Source organism: Syngnathus scovelli, unplaced genomic scaffold (genome assembly GCF_024217435.2).
Source record: "Syngnathus scovelli strain Florida unplaced genomic scaffold, RoL_Ssco_1.2 HiC_scaffold_245, whole genome shotgun sequence".
Taxonomy (NCBI): domain Eukaryota; kingdom Metazoa; phylum Chordata; class Actinopteri; order Syngnathiformes; family Syngnathidae; genus Syngnathus; species Syngnathus scovelli.
Genome location: NW_026061339.1, coordinates 22,501 through 33,243, shown reverse-complemented (window position 1 = coordinate 33,243; position 10,743 = coordinate 22,501).

Here is a 10,743-nt window from a genome sequence, read left to right as displayed (position 1 = left end):
GCCGAATTGTCACTTGTTCTGGCCGACATCGGGAACCAGCCGAGTCGGGCCCTTTAAGGCTGAGCAGCCGTTGGCACTTAGGAAATATTTGCCTTAACTCGGCCGGACTTCCAGGGGAAGAGGCCGGATTTTCACTTGTTCTGGCCGACATCGGGAACCAGCCGAGTCGGACGCTTTAAGGCGGAGCAGCCGTTGGCACTTAGAAAATATTCCCCAAACTTGAACGGACCTCCAGGGGAAGAGGCCGAATTTTCACTTGTTCTGGCCGACATCGGGAACCAGCCGAGTCGGACTCTTTACGGCGGAACAGCCGTTGGCACTTGGGAAATATTCGCCGAACTCGGCCGGACTTCCAGGGGAAGAGGCCAATTTTTCACTTGTTCTGGACGACATCGGGAACCAGCCGAGTCGGACCCTTTACGGCGGAACAGCCGTTGGCACTTAGGAAATATTTGCCTTAACTCGGCCGGACTTCCAGGGGAAGAGGCCGGATTTTCACTTGTTCTGGCCGACATCGGGAACCAGCCCAGTCGGACTCTTTACGGCGGAGCAGCCGTTGGCACTTAGGAACTATTCGCCGAACTCGGCCGGACTTCCAGGGGAAGAGGCCGATTTTTCACTTGTTCTGGCCGACATCGGGAACCAGCCGAGTCGGACCCTTTACGGCGGAACAGCCGTTGGCACTTAGGAAATATTTGCCTTAACTCGGCCGGACTTCCAGGGGAAGAGGCCGGATTTTCACTTGTTCTGGCCGACATCGGGAACCAGCCGAGTCGGACCCTTTACGGCGGAACAGCCGTTGGCACTTGGGAAATATTTGCCTTAACTCGGCCGGACTTCCAGGGGAAGAGGCCGGATTTTCACTTGTTCTGGCCGACATCGGGAACCAGCCGAGTCGGACACTTTACGGCTGAGCAGCCGTTGGCACTTAGGAAATATTTGCCTTAACTCGGCCGGACTTCCAGGGGAAGAGGCCGGATTTTCACTTGTTCTGGCCGACATCGGGAACCAGCCGAGTCGGACACTTTAAGGCTGAGCAGCCGTTGGCACTTAGGAAATATTTGCCTTAACTCGGCCGGACTTCCAGGGGAAGAGGCCGGATTTTCACTTGTTCTGGCCGACATCGGGAACCAGCCGAGTCGGACACTTTAAGGCTGAGCAGCCGTTGGCACTTAGGAAATATTTGCCTTAACTCGGCCGGACTTCCAGGGGAAGAGGCCGGATTTTCACTTGTTCTGGCCGACATCGGGAACCAGCCGAGTCGGACACTTTAAGGCTGAGCAGCCGTTGGCACTTAGGAAATATTTGCCTTAACTCGGCCGGACTTCCAGGGGAAGAGGCCGATTTTTCACTTGTTCTGGCCGACATCGGGAACCAGCCGAGTCGGACGCTTTACGGCGGAGCAGCCGTTGGCACTTAGGAAATATTCGTTAATCTTGAACGGACCTCCAGGGGAAGAGGCCGAATTTTCACTTGTTCTGGCCGACATCGGGAACCAGCCGAGTCGGACGCTTTACGGCGGAGCAGCCGTTGGCACTTAGGAAATATTCGTTAATCTTGAACGGACCTCCAGGGGAAGAGGCCGAATTTTCACTTGTTCTGGCCGACATCGGGAACCAGCCGAGTCGGACACTTTACGGCGGAGCAGCCGTTGGCACTTAGGAAATATTCGCCAAAATGTTCCGGACCTCCAGGGGAAGAGGCCAAATTTTCACTTGTTCTGGCCGACCGGGTGAACCGGCCGAGGCGGACACTTTACGGCGGAGCAGCCGTTGGCACTTAGGAAATATTCGCCAAAATGTTCCGGACCTCCAGGGGAAGAGGCCGAATTTTCACTTGTTCTGGCCGACCAAGGGAACCAGCCGAGGCGGACACTTTACGGCGGAGCAGCCGTTGGCACTTAGAAATTATTCAGACTTCCATAAACACACATCGGCCTTTTGCCGTCACTGCCCGGGATGGGCACCGTGGTAGCTCGGACAGTTCGTGTGACAGCTTCCGCTGGCACTTAGACAATTTTTAAAATGAAAATAAACAGTTCTGCACATACGTGCCGACTATATTTTGCGAAAGGGGGGTAAAGTGATGAGTACACTAAGTGGGGGGACCAAGTACATAAAGCCCACCCCTGGTACCTCAGAGAGGCCGAATTGACACATTTTGTGTCCGACCGCGGGAACCAGCCGAGGCGGACGCTTTTCGGCGCAAGAGCCGTTGGCACTTAGAAAATATTCGTTAATCTTGAACGGACCTCCAGGGGAAGAGGCCGAATTTTCACTTGTTCTGGCCGACATCAGGAACCAGCCCAGGCGGACGCTTTTCGGCGCAAGAGCCGTTGGCACTTAGAAGATATTCGTTAATCTTGAACGGACCTCCAGGGGAAGAGGCCGAATGTTCACTTGTTCTGGCCGACATCGGGAACCAGCCGAGTCGGACGCTTTACGGCGGAGCAGCCGTTGGCACTTAGAAAATATTCGTTAATCTTGAACGGACCTCCAGGGGAAGAGGCCGAATTTTCACTTGTTCTGGCCGACATCGGGAACCAGCCGAGTCGGACGCTTTACGGCGGAGCAGCCGTTGGCACTTTGAAAATATTCGTTAAACTTCAACTGACCTCCAGGGGAAGAGGCCGAGTTTCCACTTGTTCTGGCCGACATCGGGAACCAGCCGAGTCGGACACCTTACGGCGGAAGAGCCGATGGCACTTAGAAAATATTCGTTAAACTTGAACGGACCTCCAGGGGAAGAGGCCGAATTTTCGCTTGTTCAGGCCGACCGGAGGAACCGGCCGAGTCGGACACCTTACGGCGGAAGAGCCGATGGCACTTAGAAAATATTCGTTAAACTTGACAGGACCTCCAGGGGAAGAGGCCGAATTTTCGCTCGTTCAGGCCGACCGGAGGAACCGGCCGAGACGGACACCTTACGGCGGAAGAGCCGATGGCACTTAGAAAATATTCGTTAAACTTGACAGGACCTCCAGGGGAAGAGGCCGAATTTTCGCTCGTTCGGGCCGACCGGAGGAACCGGCCGGGTCGGACACCTTACGGCGGAAGAGCCGTTCGCACTTAGAAAATATTCGTTAAACTTGACAGGACCTCCAGGGGAAGAGGCCGAATTTTCGCTTGTTCAGGCCGACCGGAGGAACCGGCCGAGTCGGACACCTTACGGCGGAAGAGCCGATGGCACTTAGAAAATATTCGTTAAACTTGACAGGACCTCCAGGGGAAGAGGCCGAATTTTCGCTCGTTCAGGCCGACCGGAGGAACCGGCCGAGTCGGACACCTTACGGCGGAAGAGCCGATGGCACTTAGAAAATATTCGTTAAACTTGACAGGACCTCCAGGGGAAGAGGCCGAATTTTCGCTCGTTCAGGCCGACCGGAGGAACCGGCCGAGTCGGACACCTTACGGCGGAAGAGCCGATGGCACTTAGAAAATATTCGTTAAACTTGACAGGACCTCCAGGGGAAGAGGCCGAATTTTCGCTCGTTCAGGCCGACCGGAGGAACCGGCCGAGTCGGACACCTTACGGCGGAAGAGCCGATGGCACTTAGAAAATATTCGTTAAACTTGACAGGACCTCCAGGGGAAGAGGCCGAATTTTCGCTCGTTCAGGCCGACCGGAGGAACCGGCCGAGTCGGACACATTACGGCGGAAGAGCCGATGGCACTTAGAAAATATTCGCAGAAGTTGGCCGGACTTCCAGAGCGAGAGGCCGAATTGTCACATTATTTGGCCGACTAGGGGAACCGGCCGAGTCGGACACCTTACGGCGGAAGAGCCGATGGCACTTAGAAAATATTCGTTAAACTTGACAGGACCTCCAGGGGAAGAGGCCGAATTTTCGCTCGTTCAGGCCGACCGGAGGAACCAGCCGGGTCGGACACGTTACGGCGGAAGAGCCGTTCGCACTTAGAAAATATTCGTTAAACTTCACAGGACCTCCAGGGGAAGAGGCCGAATTTTCGCTCGTTCGGGCCGACCGGAGGAACCGGCCGGGTCGGACACGTTACGGCGCAACAGCCGTTGGCACTTTGAAAATATTCGCCAAAATGTTCCGGACCTCCAGGGGAAGAGGCCGAATTTTCGCTCGTTCGGGCCGACCGGAGGAACCAGCCGGGTCGGACACGTTACGGCGCAACAGCCGTTCGCACTTAGAAAATATTCGCCAAAGTCGTCCGGACCTCCAGGGGAAGAGGCCGAATTTTCGCTCGTTCGGGCCGACCGGAGGAACCAGCCGGGTCGGACACGTTACGGCGATACAGCCGTTGGCACTTTGAAAATATTCGCCAAAATGTTCCGGACCTCCAGGGGAAGAGGCCGAATTTTCGCTCGTTCGGGCCGACCGAAGGAACCAGCCGGGTAGGACACTTTACGGCGGAACGGCCGTTGGCACTTTGAAAATATTCGCCAAAATGTTCCGGACCTCCAGGGGAAGAGGCCGAATTTTCGCTCGTTCGGGCCGACCGGAGGAACCGGCCGGGTCGGACACGTTACGGCGCAACAGCCGTTGGCACTTTGAAAATATTCGCCAAAATGTTCCGGACCTCCAGGGGAAGAGGCCGAATTTTCGCTCGTTCGGGCCGACCGGAGGAACCAGCCGGGTCGGACACGTTACGGCGGAACAGCCGTTGGCACTTTGAAAATATTCGCCAAATGTTCCGGACCTCCAGGGGAAGAGGCCGAATTTTCGCTCGTTCGGGCCGACCGGGAGAACCAGCCGAGGCGGACACTTTACGGCGGTTGAGCCGTTGGCACTTAGAAATTATTCAGACTTCCATCAAACACACATCGGCCTTTTGCCGTCACTGCCCGGGATGGGCACCGTGGTAGCTCGGACAGTTCGTGTGACAGCTTCCGCTGGCACTTAGAAAATTTTTAAAATGAAAATAAACAGTTCTGCACATACGTGCCGACTATATTTTGCGAAAGGGGGGTAAAGTGATGAGTACACTAACTGGGGGGACCAAGTACATAAAGCCTACCCCTGGTACCTCAGAGAGGCCGAATTTTCGAATTCTGAGGCCGAGCTGGGGAACCAGACGAGGCGGACACTTTTCCGAGCGAGAGCCGATGGCACTTAGAAAATTTTCGGCTAAGTCGGCAGGACTTCCAGAGCGAGAGGCCGAATATTCGTCATCTGTGGCCGACCGGGGAACCAGCGAAGGCGGATAGGCGGTCACGGAGGTCCCGCCGGCTGGTCCGCGGGCCAATTTGGGTCCCGTAATTTAGCGGTCGCGGTCCGGAATCCACGCCGAGGGGGGAACCAGCGGAGGCGGATAGGCGGTCACGGAGGTCCCGCCGGCTGGTCCGCGGGCCAATTGGGGTCCCGTAAGTTAGCGGTCGCGGCCCGGAATTCGCGCCGGCCGGGGAACCAGCGCAGGCGGATAGGCGGTCACGGAGGTCCCGCCGGCTGGTCCGCGGGCCAATCGGGGTCCCGTAAGTTAGCGGTCGCGGCCCGGAATTCGCGCCGGCCGGGGAACCAGCGCAGGCGGATAGGCGGTCACGGAGGTCCCGCCGGCTGGTCCGCGGGCCAATCGGGGTCCCGTAAGTTAGCGGTCGCGGCCCGGAATTCGCGCCGGCCGGGGAACCAGCGCAGGCGGATAGGCGGTCACGGAGGTCCCGCCGGCTGGTCCGCGGGCCAATCGGGGTCCCGTAAGTTAGCGGTCGCGGCCCGGAATTCGCGCCGGCCCGCAGCCACCGCCAGGCGGATAGGCTGTCACGGAGGTCCCGCCGGCCGGTCCGCGGGGGGAACTGCGCCCTCTGGCGGACACGCCATTGTAAATGAATGGGGTTTGGCACTTAGTGCATTTTTCGCCGAAGCCGACGAGCGCTCCGGGCGAGGAGGCCGGATTCTCGCCATCCGTGGCCGGCCGGGGAACCGGCCAAGGCGGATAGGCGGTCACGGGGGTCCCGCCGGCTGGTCCGCGGGCCAATTGGGGTCCCGTAAGTTAGCGGTCGCGGCCCGGAATCCGCGCCGGCCAGCAGCCACCGGGAGGCGGGTAGGCTGTCACGGAGGTCCCGCCGGCTGGTCCGCGGGCCATTTAGGGTCCCGTAGGTGAGCGGTCGCGGCCCGGAATCCAGGCCGGCCAGGAGGCACCGCCAGGCGGATAGGCGGTCACGGAGGTCCCGCCAGCTGGTCCGCGGGCCATTTATGGTCCCGTAAGTTAGCGGTCGCGGCCCGGAATCCACGCCGGCCAGGAGGCACCGGCAGGCGGATGGGCTTTCACGGAGGTCCCGCCAGCTGGTCCGCGGGCCAATTAGGGTCCCGTAAGTTAGCGGTCGCGGCCCGGAATCCGCGCCGGCCAGCAGCCACCGCCAGGCGGGTAGGCTGTCACGGAGGTCCCGCCAGCTGGTCCGCGGGCCAATTAGGGTCCCGTAAGTTAGCGGTCGCGGCCCGGAATCCGCGCCGGCCAGCAGCCACCGCCAGGCGGGTAGGCTGTCACGGAGGTCCCGCCGGCCGGTCCGCGGGCCAATCAGGGTCCCGTAAGTGAGCGGTCGCGGCCCGGAATGCACGCCGGCCAGGAGGCACCGCCAGGCGGATAGGCGGTCACGGAGGTCCCGGCGGCCGGTCCGCTGGCCAATTACCTCCAGCCGAGCGGATATGAACTTTATTAGCACCTTCTACGAGATGGCGGAGCCTTATTCGACAACCAGCACCTCGGCTTAGCATTTTCCACGGCCCGCTGATCTTCCAGAAGACGTCCAGCCGGTTTCCTCCTCACATTTTAAGCCGGCCGAGGCTTCCGGCACCCCGGCTAAGCTTTCTCCACGGCCCGCTGAGCTTCCAGAAGACCTCCAGCCGGTTCTCCCGGTGCTTTCCTCCTCACGTTTTAAGCCGGCCGAGGCTTCCGGCACCCCGGCTGAGCTTTTTCCCACGTCCCGCTGAGTTTCCAGGGGACCTCCGGCCGGTTCTCCGCGCGCTTTCCTCCTCACTTTTAAGCCGGCCGAGGCTCCCGGCACCCCGGCCAAGCGTTTCCCACGGCCCGCTGAGCTTCCAGGGGACCTCCGGCCGGTTCTCCGCGCGCCCCCCTCCTAACTCGACGCCCGAGGAGGCTCCCGGCACCCCGGCTAAGCGATTTGAACGGCCCGCTGATCTCCCGGAGGTCGCAACGGGGAATTGCCTCCCTCTCGCGGACACGGCGCGTAAATGCACCGCCTCTCGCACTTGGCGCACACTCACTGGCATCGCTACGCCTCCCGTGGCACTTTAAGCGACCGGGACCACCGCGAGCGCGGGCGATGACTAAGAGGCTCCCCGGCCGGCCTCGCGGAGCTCCGACGCTCCCCCGCCGGACTTCCGGCGGCCGGCCGGAGCCTCGGCACGGCTGCCGCACTCCCTAATAACACCCCGCGGACCCCCGCGAGCCGAACGCTCGCTGCCGCGGGCGACCCCTGCCAAGGCGGACGCGTGACGGCGCGGGAGCCCTCGGCACTATATCACGGTCACGTATGTAGTCAAATCGTGTAAAATCACCGTTAGTTTATTCATAATATAGGTAATAATTAAATAAATATTAACATCGCGTATATTATTAATAAACACATGTATGTATTTATTTAATAATTAAATAAATATTAACATCGCGTATAATCATGCGCAATACTTCGTGGCCGACCGGGGAACCGGCGAAGGCGGACGCATCGCGGCGCGAGAGCCGTTGGCACTTTGGAAAAAAAATAAATAAATAAATAAATAATAATTCGCCGACCGGGCTCCGGGGGAAGAGGCCGGCTTTTCGCCGTTCGCGGCCGACCGGGGAACCGGCGAAGGCGGACGCGCTCTCTAACGAGCCCCGCCGGCCGGAGGAAGTGCGCCCTCTGGCGGACACGCCGTTGTAAATGAATGGGGTTTGGCACTTGGTGCATTTTTCGCCCAAGTCGAAGCGCGCTCCGGGCGAGGAGGCCGGATTCTCGCCACCCGTGGCCGGCCGGGGAACCGGCCAAGGCGGACGCGCTCTCTAACGAGCCCCGCCGGCCGGAGGAAGTGCGCCCTCTGGCGGACACGCCGTTGTAAATGAATGGGGTTTGGCACTTGGTGCATTTTTCGCCCAAGTCGAAGCGCGCTCCGGGCGAGGAGGCCGGATTCTCGCCACCCGTGGCCGGCCGGGGAACCGGCCAAGGCGGACGCGGTCTCTAACGAGCCCCGCCGGCCGGAGGAAGTGCGCCCTCTGGCGGACACGCCGTTGTAAATGAATGGGGTTTGGCACTTGGTGCATTTTTCGCCCAAGTCGAAGCGCGCTCCGGGCGAGGAGGCCGGATTCTCGCCACCCGTGGCCGGCCGGGGAACCGGCGAAGGCGGATAGGCTTTCACGGAGGATCCGCCGGCTGGTCCGCGGGCCGATTAGGGTCCCGCGAGTGAGCGGTGGCGGTCCGGAATCCAGGCCGGCCAGGAGGCACCGCCAGGCGGATAGGCTTTCACGGAGGTCCCGCCGGCTGGTCCGCGGGCCGATTAGGGTCCCGCGAGTGAGCGGTGGCGGTCCGGAATCCAGGCCGGCCCGGAGCCACCGCCAGGCGGATAGGCTTTCACGGAGGAGCCGCCGGCTGGTCCGCGGGCCGTTTAGGGTCCCGTAAGTTAGCGGTCGCGGTCCGGAATCCAGGCCGTCCAGGAGGCACCGCCAGGCGGATAGGCTTTCACGGAGGTCCCGCCGGCTGGTCCGCGGGCCGATTAGGGTCCCGCGAGTGAGCGGTGGCGGTCCGGAATCCAGGCCGGCCCGGAGCCACCGCCAGGCGGATAGGCTTTCACGGAGGAGCCGCCGGCTGGTCCGCGGGCCGTTTAGGGTCCCGTAAGTTAGCGGTCGCGGTCCGGAATCCAGGCCGTCCAGGAGGCACCGCCAGGCGGATAGGCTTTCACGGAGGACCCGCCGGCTGGTCCGCGGGCCGTTTAGGCTCCCGTAAGTTAGCGGTCGCGGTCCGGAATACAGGCCGTCCAGGAGGCACTGCCAGGCGGATACACTCTCTAACGAGCCCCGCCGGCTGGTCCGCCGGGGGAAGTGCGCCCTCTGGCGGACACGCCGTTGTAAATGAATGGGGTTTGGCACTTAGTGCATTTTTCGACCAGCGGCAACGCAGGCTGACGGGCGGCCGCTTCCACGGGCCGGCACTACTCTACGGAGGCGCTAGCCGCCTCCGGTGGGGGCCGTGTGATCTCGCTGGATGCCCGAGGACCTTCCGCCAGGCCCGGCCGCAGCTTTTGCGCGCGCCCGGTCCTATTATCTGGTGGAAGCTGGAGGCCGGGGCTCGGCAGCTCGCTGCCCGGGGACCTTCCGCGAGGCCCGGCCGCAGCTTTTACGCACGGCCGCTGCTATTCTCCGGCTCCGGCTTCGTCCCGGAGGGTGCTTGGGGAACGGCGGCGCACACCGCGAACGGCCGGTGGCGGTCGGCCGGTGGCGGTCGGCTGGTGGCGGTCGGCTGGTGGCGGTCGGGGATGGCGCTTGGGGATGGTGGCTGTCGCCTTGTGGCGGTCGGCTGGTGGCGGTCGGGGGTGGCGCTTGGGGATGGTGGCTGTCGCCTTGTGGCGGTCGGCTGGTGGCGGTCGGCTGGTGGCGGTCGGCTGGTGGCGGTCGGGTGGTGGCGGTCGGGGATGGCGCTTGGGGATGGTGGCTGTCGCCTTGTGGCGGTCGGCTGGTGGCGGTCGGCTGGTGGCGGTCGGGGGTGGCGCTTGGGGATGGTGGCTGTCGCCTTGTGGCGGTCGGCTGGTGGCGGTCGGCTGGTGGCGGTCGGGGGTGGCGCTTGGGGATGGTGGCTGTCGCCTTGTGGCGGTCGGCTGGTGGCGGTCGGGGATGGCGCTTGGGGATGGTGGCTGTCGCCTTGTGGCGGTCGGCTGGTGGCGGTCGGGGGTGGCGCTTGGGGATGGTGGCTGTCGCCTTGTGGCGGTCGGCTGGTGGCGGTCGGCTGGTGGCGGTCGGCTGGTGGCGGTCGGGGATGGCGCTTGGGGATGGTGGCTGTCGCCTTGTGGCGGTCGGCTGGTGGCGGTCGGGGATGGCGCTTGGGGATGGTGGCTGTCGCCTTGTGGCGGTCGGCTGGTGGCGGTCGGCTGGTGGCGGTCGGGGATGGCGCTTGGGGATGGTGGCTGTCGCCTTGTGGCGGTCGGCTGGTGGCGGTCGCCTTGGGGCGGTCGGGGGGCGGCGGTCGGGGGTGGCGCTTGGGGATGGTGGCTGTCGCCTTGTGGCGGTCGGCTGGTGGCGGTCGCCTTGTGGCGGTCGGGGGGTGGCGGTCGGGGATGGCGCTTGGGGATGGTGGCTGTCGCCTTGTGGCGGTCGGCTGGTGGCGGTCGGGGGGTGGCGGTCGGGGGTGGCGCTTGGGGATGGTGGCTGTCGCCTTGTGGCGGTCGCCTTGTGGCGGTCGGCTGGTGGCGGTCGGGGGGTGGCGGTCGGGGGTGGCGCTTGGGGATGGTGGCTGTCGCCTTGTGGCGGTCGGCTGGTGGCGGTCGGCTGGTGGCGCTTGGGGATGGTGGCTGTCGCCTTGTGGCGGTCGGCTGGTGGCGGTCGCCTTGTGGCGGTCGGGGATGGCGCTTGGGGATGGTGGCTGTCGCCTTGTGGCGGTCGGCTGGTGGCGGTCGGCTGGTGGCGGTCGGGTGGTGGCGGTCGGGGATGGCGCTTGGGGATGGTGGCTGTCGCCTTGTGGCGGTCGGCTGGTGGCGGTCGGCTGGTGGCGGTCGGGGGTGGCGCTTGGGGATGGTGGCTGTCGCCTTGTGGCGGTCGGCTGGTGGCGGTCGGCTGGTGGCGGTCGGGGGGTGGC